Source organism: Nicotiana sylvestris, chromosome 12 (genome assembly GCF_000393655.2).
Source record: "Nicotiana sylvestris chromosome 12, ASM39365v2, whole genome shotgun sequence".
In the NCBI taxonomy this organism is placed as follows: domain Eukaryota; kingdom Viridiplantae; phylum Streptophyta; class Magnoliopsida; order Solanales; family Solanaceae; genus Nicotiana; species Nicotiana sylvestris.
In genome coordinates this window covers 140,099,284-140,115,379 of record NC_091068.1, presented here as the reverse complement: position 1 = coordinate 140,115,379, position 16,096 = coordinate 140,099,284, and the positions used below count along the sequence as shown (strand labels likewise).

Sequence of the window (16,096 nt, the reverse complement as noted above, 5' to 3'; positions counted from 1 at the left end):
TACCAACTCTCGAGAATAGAACCTGGAGTAGAGTCTTGGGGCACACGAAGTTGTGACACCTAAAACATTCACGTCCAACTGCCCACTAGCCTTTGCTGACGCCCGCCCTGGCTGCCCTGATATGCTTGCTGTGAACAACTAGTTTTTTATCACACCCAAATTCTATATTATTTTTGTGTAAGTATTTCTTTTAAGTCTAATCTTAACATTGGAAACTTTTATTTTACTCTTAATAGGATTTATTTAAATATATATATATATATATATAAACTATTTGTATTGTTAGAGTATGAGTTTTATCTCTTTTTCTTTAAAAACAAAAGTTCACAAATATATATATATATATATAAGCTAAACAATCTTTCTTAGTAAAGTATATGTAAATATATAGTTTCCTATATTGTAAGAAATAGTTCTTAATCTTCATAATTTAATATATCTTTAAAAAAAATACAAAAAAGGAAGAAAACAAAAAGAAGTAACTTAAATAAAAATGGATAAAGTTTGCAACCAAAAAGTCCTCATCTTTTCTCCATACCTCTCACGTCCTATTCTCCACTTTCCCACTCCCCCCCCCCCCCCAAGCACAATCCCACATCCCCTTTTATAACTAATTTTTATCCTCTTTATAAATAAGAGAAAAGGGAGAACGGAAATATATCTAGAGATATACACACAAGCAGCCGCGGCTCTCTTCTTCTTCTTCACGCCAAAATCACAGTCATTCACCATTTTTGGTAGATTCTGTTTCCACCCTTCATCAGTTGCTCAACTCCACCCTAATCATCAGCAAAAACTGTCCCAAAAAACAAGTTCGAATCCACCCCCAAAACAAGCCAAAGACCTGCTGAAATCAGCTAGAAAATGCCAGCAAATTCAGCTCCAAAACCACTTCAAAACACCCCCTCAAAATCAGTTAAAAATTCACAGCAAAACAGCCCGTAAACCAGCTTTTAAAAATCAGCAAGATTCCTGTTTATCTCCTCATATTGGTCGAGTTATAAAAGGTTGAAACTTGAGGCCGCGTTCGAGGTTTCGGTGCCGCCGATTTATTATTCGAGCTCCGGTAGCGAGTTCGGCCTCTTAGCATTTTCGGAATAACTATTTGCTCGCTATGTAAACCAAGCTGGAAAGTTTATTAATTGAATTGAAGTTGTGGCTATTGAAGGTTCATCTCTATCTTATTTGTTTGCTTTCATTGCTTTTGGATCTTGCGATAGTAGCATTGGTTTATTATTGGAATGCCATTTTTTATCATGTGTTTGATTTCATTTAAACTTTTTTTTATTTATTTAGTGACGGAACCTGCTTTGCTTATCTATTTTATCAATGTATGTGCCATGTCTTATATATGATAGATTTTTGAAGTATTAATTAGAAAAATAAAGATTGCTTCTTAAATTGCTATTTTCAAACACCCTTTAGCTTGACTTATGTTTGGGAATTTTTTAACTGCTTAGTTGAGACTACGATCTATTGAAAGGCTTCGTTAGGTAGAAAAGTTTGGATTTTAGAATGTTATAATGTAAAGAGGTTTTTGGGTTTTGGTTAATTAAAAAAAAAAAGATTTTAGGCCATTTAATACCACTGGGCCTTGAATTTGAGTTGAGAATGAATTGACATTTGTTTGTTAATAGTAGTTAATTAGATATGGGCAGGCCGCATATGTATTAGACAGCTGTGAGGGAATCGAGATTGGAACTGTTCTCTTATGTGCTAAACATCTTGGTTGGAATTAACTAGTAGTCCTTTTTGGATTATTTTTCTTCTTATCGTGAGGTTAGTTGATATGAATTAATGTACTTCTATCAAATTGTTTGTCGAAATTGAGATAGAATTTTAAAATATTGACTTGAATTGGAAGTGAAAGTAGTAAATAATGTTAGGGGAATTAGATTGCATGAAAAGATAATGGAGCTTACCCAAATGCAAATAAGAATAAGTGTCATCTCTTTCCACGAACGTTAGCAGCTTCAAGCACGTTCTTAATTAATTAATTTATCGTGATTATGTATACGTTCGCGTGATATAATTATGATTTCCAAAATTAAAACCAAAGTATGCGTTCGCGCAATTTTGGGCGAAACAATCTTATTAATAATAAGTGTTATAGTTGTGTAAACGTACACGTGACATAACTTTGACATACCAAATAAAACGAGTACACGTACGCGTGACTTATTTCGAGATAATTCTATAATTCCGTATAATCAAGTGATTAAAAACGATTAAAGGTAAAACGCGCATAGGTTCTAAAAATACTGATCAAACATTAATTAAGCTAGGTATAATTATTTAAGCGACCGTGCTAGAACCACAGAACTCGACAGTGCCTAATACCTTCTCCCGGGTTAAAAGAATTTCTTACCCGGTCTGGTTTTTGCAGACTTTAAACGGAGTCAAATTTCCTTGGTTTGAGATTTTAAAATAAACCGATGACTTGGGACACCATAATAATTATTCCAAGTGGTGACTCTGAATAAAATAAATAATCTCATTTCGATTATGTCACTTTAATTGGAAAAACTTCCTATCCTCCTAGGAAAAAAAGAAGTTGTGACAGCTCTGGCGACTCTGCTGGGGACAATAACCCAGAACTTCTGCTCAGGGTTCAGAATTCGAGCTTGTAATGTGATCTATACTTGGCTTTATTGATTTGATGTTATTAGTGTATTTTTGGGTCTAATGTGCTAATTGCCGCTTATTTACCGCTTTGATATTATTTGAATTGTATTAAACTATCTTTTTACGCCTCCCTTCTGAGTCTTCTGAATTTATTGTACACACGTGCGCGTGGCCCACTTTTATGTTAGAAGTCGTACCAATTAGAACAAGGTTGGGTCAGTAACTAGACCGGGTAGACTTTCGTGCTCCTGGTACGTTGCCCCCACCTCAGCTCGAGTTGTCTGCTTGGTTAAGCCAGGTCTAAAACACTCCCCCTAGGATTTAAACCTAGATTAACATAGCCTCATGCCAGATCCCTAGTAGGAACGTTTGTTTGCATTATGTGCATTTGACTTTGGGGACTCAACACAGGGGTAGGGTCCGTCTAGGACAGGTGTACCCGAAAATTGCAAGACTATCCTAATGCATCTTATGTGTTACTTGTGCATTATGTTTGATTCGGCTTGTGCATGTTGACCGATTTCTAAAAAAATAATAAAATAAAAATATAAAAATTGAGGGAAAACCATAAGGGAGAAAACAAGAGAGAAATTTACCTGATTTTCAAAAAATCTCGGTATTTACCATAAGCCTGAATTTTTTCAAAAAGTCTCATCCAATTCCTGAAACATTTACGAACTATACGGGTCTGATTCTCACCGGATGTGAGATGCGTAGGCAACCTTCATCGGGTCCGGCCCCTCATTTTCAAAATCCCAAAAAAATATTCTCTTTTAATTCCTTCTTTAGAAGTATTTCTTTAAGACGTCAAATTCAAAAATCCAAAAATATTTTTCACCTTTTTAGAAGTCTTTCTCCCAAATTTTAAAAAAAATCGAAATCCAAAAAATATTTCTTTCTTTCGAAAATTATCAAAAATGAAAATCCAAAAATATTTTTTTTTCTTGTTTAGAAGTCTTTCTTTTGAAAATTTTAAATAAAAAGAGAGAGATAGATAATTCCAAGTTCAAAAATATTTTTCTTGTTTGGAGCTTTTACGATTTGATTTTTTTTTAAAAGTAAAAAAAAGAGTTAGTTTATTTATTTTATTATTGATCTTCCCGAACTACGCAAGATCTGATTCATGTATCCATATGATACGTAGCCAACCCACATCAGGTTCTATCGAATCATTTTGAAAAGAAAAAAAGAGAAAAAGTGGTAAAAAAGAAAAAAAAAAAGTGTTTATTCTAGCATGCTTGTTGTTTTGAAATAAAAGCTAATTAAGGTGGTCGGTTTGTTGGTTTGTAATGGCGGGTCACGCAAACAATCCAAGATCCTCGGAAGTAAAAGGACCTTCTCAACAAATGGAACAAGCACCACTGTTGTTGATCCAAAATCACGAAAAGGCAAGTAGGCAAGTTGATGGTGAAATATAAAAAACGAAGGCAAATGTGGGGTTGGCTTTACCAGATTTGAGCAATAGGACATGACCTGCTCGGGATAATTTGATGATAGAGAATTTGATCCAGCATTGAAAGCCATAGTAGCCATTGCCGCGGCAGAAGAGAAACCAAAAAACGGGTGACAAACAAGAAACTTTCCCTATCAGACGGGAGACTCGGTAGCCGGTCTTGCTATCTTTTCTGCCTTTCGAGTTATTTTTGTGTGTCATCCGAATGTTTTTTACTTTACTGTCTTACATTCTGATGTAAACCCTTCTATCTTTTTTTCTTTTCTAAAAAAAAATCAAATAAATGAAACCAATATTTCATCATCCATGAATGTCTTTTTTCTTAACCTTGTCACCTTTCTTATTCTTTTTTCAGTTCTGTAAATGCAGATTTTAATAACATGACATGCTTGCGGACTTCATGCCCAGATCCTAAAATGCTGCTAGATTTCGAAATTATGAACCAAGAAGCATAATTTGTTGAAGATAAGGCTTGTAAGAAAATAAACAAATAATTGGAACGAAAATGAGATTCCATCTCTTTAGATCATTGTTGGAGCCGAGATCGATGATGAAGATTGAGTCAAGACCTGATTGAAACACTGTCTTTGATTGATGGAAAGTAATTGGCCGGAGTCTGCCATGGACAGTTGTACAACAAATAATGGCCCATGCTTACAACAAGAAAGTGCGTCCTAGGAAATTTGAAGTGGGGCAACTCATCCTGAGACATATTTTCCCGCACCATAAAGAAGCTAAGGAAAAATTTGCTCCAAATTGCAAAGGTCCATACATTGTAACAAGAGTATTGCCAAATGGAGCGTTATATTTGGGAGACATCGAAGGGAATATCCCCGAGACAACAATCAATGCAGATGCAGTCAAAAGGCACTATGCTTGACTCACTACTTGGTGTTAACATTCTCTGATTGGGATGAGGAAGGCTTTCATTCTCGTTACCCAAACACTATCAACCCATTGCAAACCCTTTGAGCCAGATACGTTTTCCTTGATCAACCTCTTTGGAATCTTGCATGTAAAAAGAAAGAAAAGAAAAATAAGAAGAAAAATAGACAAAAAAGGGAGAGAAGAAGACAAACAAAAATTAAAACAAGTTCATGTAATTGAATTACGTCCGACCTGATTCCGAAAGAATACGTAGGCAGCCTCACTCTGGGATTCGATCACACCAAACAAAAAATCCACATTCCCCAAAAGTGAAAACTGTGGCCGATGTTACAATGATTTGGCGATGGTTTCTTCGAAAGGTTCCAAAGTTGTAATTCAATCCAAATTCTTTTTACCCAAATCCTTTCAAGTCCTTCCGATCAATCGGCAAGAACGTTCAAGAATTGGAGGATACGTTACTTGGATCGGATGCAACCAAATGAGAGAGTCCTATTGGTAAAAACCCTCATGGGCATTGTAGGGCGATGGTGAGTAGAGAAAATAAAAATGAGAGATTCTTGTTAGTGAAAACCCGCAAAGGGCATTGTTGATCGAAAAGAGGACGCACGCAGCCATGGCATCAACACAATCATGAGAAAGATTTCCCAATTTCAAGTCAAAAATTGTGATGAGTTTCTGAGAATCGGACGGTTTATATAGATCAGTCATCCAGTCCAAAAGGCATGTCACGTTAATTAAAGTCTGCATGTACTCCCAGATAAGTCCGTATTTCTATTCCCCGAAATGGACACCTCTTATTTTAAACTCATTCTCTATTCCATTGTTTTTCTTTTCTTTGAATCTCTTTTTGTCTAGCTTTGTTACAAAAATAAGGAAAAGAAAAGATGGAAAGACCGATTTACAAGGTTCTCGTTTGAAGTGAGCAGATATATTCAAAAGGCACCCAGCCTCGACAAGGGCATTAAGTCGACCCCGACTGTCCATGATTGGTCGATGCTTTGAAATTGAAAACATTAAAAGAAGTCAAAAGTGAAAATCCCACAAAGGCAACATAAAGTTGAAAAAGGTTAAGTACCATCATGACAAAGTTTGGAAAAGCCAAAGGTTCTCCAGGGTCAGAAATGTAGTTGGTATTCAGGAAATAATCAGTTGCAGTTCAAATCAATAAAGAAGATGAGCCGAGATCAAGGGATTTAAATAATCAAGGCCATAAACTGGCCTCCATTTTAAAACTAACAAATCTTTCATTGTTCAGAACAGAAACAGAACAATTTTAAGAAATAGTTTGTGAAAAGACGAACACCACCAAGTGAAGTTCTCAAATCCTTGATTTTTTTCCCAATATACATGTAAACATGTTATTCTTAGTTTCACTATATGGAATCAATATCTTATCTTCAACACAGGGTACTACATCCCCTGGCTGTATTTTTCTGTCAACATAGGATACGACATTCCCTAGTAGCATCTCAGAATGCCACAAGACTTATTTTATTGCCAACATAGGGTATAATATTCCCTAGTAGCATTTCAGAGCGCCACGAGCCTCATCTTATTTCCAACACAGGGTACTACATCCCCTGGCTGCGTTACTTTCTGCCGACATAGGGTACGACATTCCCTAGTAGCATTTCAGAGCGCCGCGAGCCTCATCTTATTGTCAACATAGGGTACTACATCCCCTGGCTGCATTACTTTCTGCCAACATAGGATACGACATTCCCTAGTAGCATTTCAAAGTGCCACGAACCTCATCTTATTGACAACACAGGGCACTACATCCCCTGGCTGTATTACTTTCTGCCGACATAGGGTACGACATTCCCTAGTAGCATCTCAAAGTGCCACGAGCCTCATTTTTATTGCAAACACAGGGTACGATATTCCCTAGTAGCATCCCGAGTGCCACAAGCCTCATCTTATTGCCAGCATAGGGTACTACAATACCTGGCTGTATTTTTCTGCCAACATAGGGTACGACATTCCCTAGTAGCATCCTAGAGTGCCACGAGCCTCATCTTATCGTCAATACAGGGTACTACATTCCCTGGTTGCCTTCCTTCTTGTTAACACTGGGTACGACATCCCCTATTATTTCTTTAAAAAAATGTCTTTTTCAATTCTTTATTCTTCAATAGCAAAGATAGTTTAATGTGTTTTCAATAACTCACAAAAATTTCCTAGTGCAAACTGGGGCAGAAAAGTTTTTGTTCGTTTTGTTTATTTGTGATGGCTTGTAGGTTTTTCTGCAAAGCACGGATTGGATATGCAAAAAAAATAAGATTTCAGTTCTTTCCAGAGAAAGTGGAATGTTTTATCCCAATACCAGTCGCAACCAGCTTTGGCGTAATACATGCGGAGACATATGGTCAAGATCCATCTTTCTATCATCTGATCAAGAAACAAGCATGCAAGAATATTTCATAGTCTGTTTCATCGAGAGCATAAAGTTTCAATCTAAAGTCAATGGGAGAAGCAAGTCAATAATCAAGACAAGACTCCAGTTGGCATTTAGATAGGAATTTTGTAACTATTAGATTTCAAGAGTATGTAATTTTCTTTTTATTTTGATGTAATAGTAGGAACCGCGGATCGGAACGTCAGTGGACTCTCAATCTAAGTATACTCCATCACTCTTCTTTCACTTGAACTACATGTGCCCCGATTCTCCTATAACCCGGAATATGTATGTTGCCTAAAACCAAGGCTCAGTCGCAACCCCTTCTTTTTCTTCTTTTCCTTTTTAAATAATAGTGAGTTCAAAAATTAGTCATCTTGTTTATTTTCTTTGCCTAAAAACTCTTCATGTTTCCAAGCAAAGATGGGCATGCTGTGAACAACTAATTTTCTATCACACCCAAATTCTATACTTTTTTTGTGTAAATATTTCTTTTACGTCTAATCTTAACATTGAAAACTTTTATCTTACTCTTAATGGGTTTTATTTAAAATATATATATATATATATATATATATATATATATATATATATATGCTAAAGAATCTTTTTTAGTATCTTTTAAAGTACATGTAAATATATAGTTTCCTATATTGTAAGAAACAGTTCTTAATCTTCATAATTTAATATATCTTTAAAAAAATACAAAAAAGGGAAGAAAATAAAATAAATTAACTTAAGTAAAAATGGATAAAGTTTGCAACCAAAAAAGTCAATGTTTCTCATCTTTTCCCCATACCTCTCACGTCCTGTTCTCCACTTCCCCACTCCCCCCCCTCGCAATCACACATCCCCACTTATAATTCTTTTGCACAAAAGTCGATAACTAATTTTTATCCTCTTTATAAATAAGAGAAAAAGGAGAACAGAGATATACCTAGAGATATACACACAAGCAACCGCAACGCTCTTCTTTTTCACGCCAAAATCACAGTCATTCACCATTTATGGTAGATTCCATTTCCACCCTTCATTAGTTGCTCAACTCCACCCTAATCATCAGCAAAAACTGCCCCAAAAACAAGTTCGAATCCACCCCCAAAACAAGCCAAATACCTGCTGAAATCAGCTAAAAAATGCTGCAAATTCAGCTCCAAAACCACTTCAAAACACCCCCCCCCCCAAATCAGTTAAAAATTCACAGCAAAACAGCCCGTAAACCAGCTTTTAAAAATCAGCAAGATTCCTATTTTGTCTCCTCATATTGGTCGAGTTATAAAAAGTATAAAATGTACGCACTTGTCACCTCGCGTACACGGCCTTCACATATCACATATTGTCACAACAGTACCAAATCCTAAGGGGATTTCCCCCACATAAGATTAGATAAGTCACTTACCTCAAATCACGCTTAATCAATCAATAAGAAGGCCTTTTCCTCAATTTTCCGAATCCGAATAGCTCAAATCTAGCCAGAAACAATTATATACTATAAATATAACTATAGAAAACTAATCTAAATAATGGAATTATGATTTTAACAAAGAATTGAAAAATCACCCCAAAAAGTCAACCCAGGACCGCGTCTCGGAACCCGACCAAAATTATAAAATCCGAACACCCATTCTATATCGATTCTAACCATAAAATAATTATCCAAATCCGACCTCATTTGGCCTCTCAAAACCCAAGAATTTGGTCTAAGAACTTTACACATTTTTTCCCAAAATTTTCAACTCAAATCCTTAATTAGATGAAGAAATAGAAGAGATATTAGTGGGAATTAATCAAAAAGGAGTCAAGAATCCTTACCCAAATGTTTTCTCCAAAAATCCCTCAAAATAGCGCCTCAATCCGAGCACTCAAAGTCCAAAAGTGAAAAATAAAACCAAAGCCTCGATTTTGAAATTTAAGTTCTGATGCCCAGTTTTCCTTATTCGCGAACGCGAAAATAGCCTCGCATTATTGAATCAAAAAATGCCTCAAGCCCAAATTCCTTTTACGCGAATGCAGGGGGCCACTCGTGAATGTGGTGACCAAAGGTCCTCAAACTTTGTGTAACGACTCGGCCGGTCGTTTCATGAGTTACCTCTCTGTTTCCCACATTTCTGCTTCTTTATGTCTTGCTCAACTATATTATATGGTATCAGGTTGATTGGTTTGGGTTCGGAGTGGTTTTGGAGAGGTTTGAGACACTTAGTCTCTTTTGTGAAAGCTTAAGTTGGAAAAGTCAACCAGATGTTGACTTATGTGAAAAAGGGCTCGGATGTGTATTCCGATGGTTCGGATAGCTTCGTTAGGTAATTTGGAACTTAGAGGTGTGTTCAAAATATAATTTGGAGGTCAGTGGTAGATTTAGGCTTGAATTGGCAAAATTGGAATTTTAGCGCTTCCTAGTTGGTAGTGGAAACTTTGATATTGGGGTCGGAATGAAATTCTTAAAGATGGAATAGGTCCATTGTGTCATTTATGATGTGTGTGCAAAATTTCAGGTCATTCGGAAGTGGTTTGATTGACTTTTTGATCATTGGCGGAATTCGGAAGTTTTGAAATCCTTAGGCTTGAATCCGAAGGTGATTTGGTGTTTCGACGTTGCTTTGAGTGTTCCAAAGATTGGTATAAGTTTGAATAGTGGTATATGACTTGCTCGTACTTTTGGTTGAGGTCCCGGGTGTCACGACCCATTTCCATAATAGGTCATGATGGCGCCCAACACCGTTGTCGGGCAAGCTAACGCGGAAATTACTAAATAAACTTTGATTTACTTTTACCCAAAATGGTTGAAATGATTCTTTAAGTTGAAATAAAATCAAAATTTATCAGTAAAGTCAAAATAATCATACAACCCAAAAATAATACAATCTACTAATGTGTGTGCCAAGACCTGGTGTCACAAGCTGTAGGCAACTAGTAGAATATACAAAAGAATCACACTATCCTACTTTCCAAAACAGAATAGACATCAAAAATACATAAGAAAGACTTCTTCAGGCTGTTGAACGGCATGGAAGGGAAGCAACTCACCGTAGAAGTCTCGAAGTCCGCTCAGGGATGCGCACCAGACTGATAGCTAGATACACCTGCCTCAGATCCTGTACAATTAAGTAAAGAAGTGTAGTATGAGTACTAAACAATATGTACCCAGTAAGTATCCCGTCTATTCTCGAAGAAGTAGAGACGAGAGGTCGACTTGATACTTACTAGGGTCAAATAATATGAGAAGAATTTATAATAAGCATGGGTAGCGAAATTTATTAACGTTTTAACAGTTCTTTTTCCAAATAATGGCATGGTATCCATCTACATTTCAAGGCATATATGAAGTTCAGTCCACCGAGAAATACTAAGTAAAGCATGCGCAAATAACACAGAGGGACGTACGACCCGATCCAACATAAAAGTAAATTGTGCACTGCCGAGGGTCGAACGGCTCGAACCATAGATGCATCTATTACCCCGCTCGCGAATCACACGTGCGACGCGGTCAAATATAAATAATCTCATCAACAAACAGACAATAATATATATATATATATATATATATATATATATATATATATATATATATCTGAGGAGTAGTTATTCACAGGAATATCCAAATACTTTTTTAAAAGACCAAGCAGGATAAGGTTCTTCCACTAGTCTCATTTATCGTAATCAAAATAATTTATACGAATCCGAATTTATCATCAAGTTACAAGAATACCACGTAGAGCATGCTCTTGGGGTCCTAGACTACCCGGACTTAACATAATAGTAGCTGCGCACGGACTCTCGTCACCTAGTGCGTACGTAGCCCCCACATATAATAGCAATTAATTCAATTTATTACACTTATGGGGACAATTCCCTCTTACAAGATTGGAAAGGAGACTCACCTCACTCCAAAGTCCACTTCTAATACCAAGAACGAGCCCGAATTCTCAATTTGGAGCCGAACGATCCAAAACTAGTTAAATGAGGTAGGAACTAGTCAACATAAGCTCAAAAGATCATATTCTAGCTATTCAAGCAATTTCCCAACCCTTAACACAAGTTTTCCAAAATCCGACCCCGGGCCCAGGTGCCCGAATTCCGAAATTTTTCTAAGGAAGTTGCTCTCCATAATCTAAAGATCAATAATATATGATTTCTAATTCACTTCATAACAAATTACGTGGTTATATCTAACTTTTATTAAAACTCTATGTTTTTGCTCTAACCCCATGATTTCACCTTAATACTAGTGCTTAATCTACCTAAGACATAAATATTAAACTAGAAATAGGTAGAGCACACTTACCTCAAGATGCTAGGTGAAGGTCTTCTCTCAAAAACTCTAAAATCGCCCAATGGAGGAGTGAAATATGCAAAAATGAACTTAGAACACGTAATAAATGAACTTACTGCCTCTGCAATTTCTGCATCTGCGGTCAGGGGACCGCATCTGCGAGAAAGGGCCGCATCTACAAAATGGGCAAATTGGGACCGCTTCTGCGATCTAAATGTCGCTTCTGCGCAGCTGCTTCTGCGGTTCGAGTGCCGCTTCTGCGGTTTGGGCCCGTCCTCCCCTGGGCCGCATCTGCGATAGATAGACCGCATCTGCAGTCTCACACCTGCGGTCCACCAACCGCAGGTGCAATTATGAACGAAGCAACAACTTTAGCACTTTCTAAAAAATTTCCACTTCACTCGAGCCTCGTCCGATTGATGCCCGGGGCTCCCGGGACCCACCCAAACATATGGACAAGTCTAAAATCACGAAACGGATCTACTCGAACCTTTGTAACTCCCGAAACAAATCTAAGAATCACTCCTTAAAACCAAATGAATCAAACTTGTGAACTTCAAGTTCTCAATTTTCCTCCAACGGGCTAAAACACCCTTAAACTACTCGGATTGACACCAAATTTTGCGGGCAAGTCTTAAATGATATTTCGGACCTGTACCGTGCTTCGGAACCAACTTACGAGCCGGATACCTATGAAATCAATCATTAATTAGTTTCTTCAAATCCTTAAAACTTCAGATTAACAATTTCTAATAAAAATTCATTACTCGGGCTAAGGACCTCAGAATTCGATTCCGGGCATATGCCCAGGTCCCATATTTTCCCATGGACCCTCTGGGACCGTCAAATCACAAATCCGGATCCGTTTGCTCAAAATGTTGACCAAAGTCAAATTTAGTCTTTTAAGAAAATTCTAAGGAATCAAATGGGCATATTTCACTCAAAACTCCTCCAAATCTCGAACCAACCGTCCCCGCAAGTCGTAAATTAGCTAAAGCAAGCGCGGGAAGTTTTATTTAAGGGAACGGGGTCCTAAAAGGCAAAACAACTAGTCGGGTCGTTACATTTTCCACCTCTTAAACAAACGTTTGTCCTTGAACGGACATAGAAAAGTACCTGAGCTACTGAATAAATGTGGATATTTGCTCCGCATGTCCTCCTCGGACTCCCAGGTCGCCTCCTCGACTGGTTGGCCCCTCCACTGGACCCTTACCGCAGAAATCCTGTTGGACCTCAACTGGCGATCCTGTCTATCAATAATGGCAACTGGCTCCTCCTTATAACCCAAACTCTCATCCAGCTAAATAGTACTGAAGTCTAACATATGGGACAAGTCGGCATGATACTTCCGAATACATGAAAAACCGGGTGAACTCCCGATAGGCTGGGAGGTAAAGCTAGCTCGTAAGCAACCTCCCTAGCTCGCCTCAACACCTCAAAGGGGCTAATAAACCTTGGGGTCAATTTGTGCTTCTTCTCGAACCTCATAATGCCTTTTACTGGAGAGACTTTCAAGAGAACCTTCTCGCCAACCACGAATGATACATCACGCGCCTTCTGATCTACGTAACTCTTCTATCTGGAGTGATCTGTGCAAAGCCTCTCCTGGATCAACTTCACCTTGTCCAAGGCATCCCGTACCAAATCTGTACCGTATAACTTAGCCTCACCAGGCTCAAACCGTCTGATAGGAGAACGATAACGTCAACCATATAAAGCCTCGTATGGAGACATCTCTATGCTGGACTGATAGCTGTTGTTGTATGTAAATTTGCCAAGGGCAAGAACTGATCCCACTGCCCTCTAAAGTCAATCACACATGCTCTGAGTATGTCCTCCAAAATCTGAACTGTCCACTCCGATTGCCCGTCGATCTGAGGATGGAATATTGTGCTGAGCTCTACACAGGTCCCCAACTCACTCTGAACCGCTCTCCAGAAATGGGAAGTGAACTGAGGGCCTCTATCTGATATGATAGAAATAGGCACATCGTGCAATCGGACTATCTCCCGAATGTAGATCTGAGCGTACCTCTCTGCTGTGTAAGTAGTCACCACTAGAATAAAGTGGGCCAACTTGGTCAACTTGTCCACAATGGCCCATACTGAATCAAACTTCCGCAAAGTCCGGGGCAACCCAACTACGAAATCCATGGTAATGCACCCCCACTTCCACTCTGGTATAGGCATCTGCTGAAGTAGGCCACCCGGCCTACGGTATTCATATTTGACCTGGTGGCAGTTCAAACAGTTAGCCACATATTCCACTATGTCTTTCTTCATCCTTCACCACCAATAATGTTGCCTCAAGTCACGATACATCTTCGTAGCACCCGGATGGATGGAATACCGCAAACGGTAAGCCTCCTCTAGAATCCTCTCCCTCAGACCATCAACATTAGGAACACATAGACGACCCTAGAGTCATAAAACACCATCCTTGCCAATAGAAACCTCTGTGGCACCTCCCTGAAGCACCGTCTCTCTGAGAACCGCCAAATGTGGATCATCGAACTGTCAGGCCTTGATCTGCCCTAATAATGAAGACTGAGCAACCACACACGCAAGAACTCGGTTGGGCTCTAAAATATCTAACCTCACAAGTTTGTTAGCCAAGGACTGAATGTCCAAAGCTAGTGGCCTCTCCTCCGCTGGAATGAATGCCAAGCTACCCATACTCTCTGCCTTCCTGCTTAAGGCATCCGCGACCACATTAGCCTTGCCCAGATGATAAAGAATGGTGATGTCATAATCCTTCAATAACTGAAGCCACTTGCGCTGCCTCAAATTAAGATCCCTCTGTTTGAACAAATGTTGTAAGCTACGATGATCCGTATATACCTCACATGACACCCCATACAGGTAATGCCTTCATATCTTAAGAGCATGAATGATCGCGGCCAACTCTAGGTCGTGCACAGGATAATTTTTCTCGTGAACCTTCAGTTGGCGCGAAGCATAGGTAATAACTCGCCCCTCCTGCATCAATACACATACCAATGCAATGCGTGAAGCATCGCAATATACCATATACATCCATGAACCGGAAGGCAACACAAGAACTAGTGTTGTAGTCAAGGTTATCTTGAGTTTCTGAAAGCTCGCCTCACAATCATCAGACCAATGGAAAGGAGCATCCTTCTGGGTCAATCTAGTCAGAGGTGATGTAATAGATGAAAAGCCCTGCACGAATCATCTGTAGTAACCTGCTAACCCCAGGAAACTCCTAATCTCAGTCACCGAAGTAGGACGTGGCCAACTCTGAACTGCCTCAACTTCTTGGGGTCTACCTTAATACCCTCTCCTAACACAATATTCCCCAATAATGCCACTGACTCTAGCCAGAACTCGCACTTGGAGAACTTAGCATATAGCTTCTGCTCTCGCAAGGTCTGAAGCACTACCCTCAAATGTTGCTCGTGCTCCCCCGGGCTATGGGAATATATCAAGATGTCGTCAATGAAAACGACGACAAATGAATCAATGTAAGGCCTGAATACCATGTTCATCAAGTCCATGAATGCTGCTGGGGCATTAGTCAAGCCAAAAGACATCACTAGGAACTCATAATGGCCATATCTAGTCCGGAATGCAGTCTTCGGAACATCCGAGTCCCGAATCTTGAGCTAATGATACCCTAACCTCAATTCAATCTTGGAGAACACCCTAGCACCCTGCAACTGGTCGAACAAATCATCGATATGGGGCAATGGATACTTGTTCTTAATGGTGACTTTGTTCAACTGGCGGTAATCAATGCACATCCGTACAGTCCCATCCTTCTTCTTCACAAATAACACGGGTGCACCCCAAGGAGATACACTAGGTCTAACAAACCCCTTTGCTAACAACTCCTCAAGTTGCTCCTTCAACTCCTTCGGAGCCATATGGTACGGTAGGATAGATATAACTTGGGTGCCTGGAGCCAAATCAATGCAGAAATCAATATCACGATCCGGTGGCATGCCAGGAAGATCAGAAATAAACACATCGGCAAACTCTCGAACCACCAGAACTGAATCAATCATCAGAGGCTCTGCGGTGGTGTCCCGAACATAATCTAGATAAGCCAAACACCCCTTCTCGACCATATGTCGATCCGTCAGGAAAGAAATAACCCTACTAGATGTATCAGCTGCGGAACCCTTCCACTCAACCCACGGGAAACCTGGCATCACTAATGAAATAGTCTTGGTATGGCAATCTAGGACGGCGTGATATGGGGACAACCAATCCATGCCTAGGATGATCTCAAAGTCGATCATATCAAGCAACAAGAGATCCGCACTAGTCTTAAAACCATAGAATGTGACCACATAGGACCAAAGATCCAATCCACAACCACAGAATCACCTACAAAAGTGGACACATGAACGGGAGTGCCCAAAGGCTCAGGAGAAATAACCAGGAAGCGAGCAAATAGAGATGATACATAAGCATCTTTACCGCCGACAGAGATAATA

General features: G+C 39.1%; 1 long non-coding RNA gene across 1 annotated transcript; it reads left to right on the top strand.

Moving 5' to 3' along the window:
• Positions 1-640: 640 nt before the first annotated feature.
• Positions 641-4,381, top strand: LOC104224663 (uncharacterized). Its single transcript, XR_710402.2, has 2 exons — positions 641-1,168; positions 3,941-4,381. It is a non-coding gene; the product is annotated as an uncharacterized lncRNA (long non-coding RNA).
• The last annotated feature ends 11,715 nt before the right edge of the window (positions 4,382-16,096 follow it).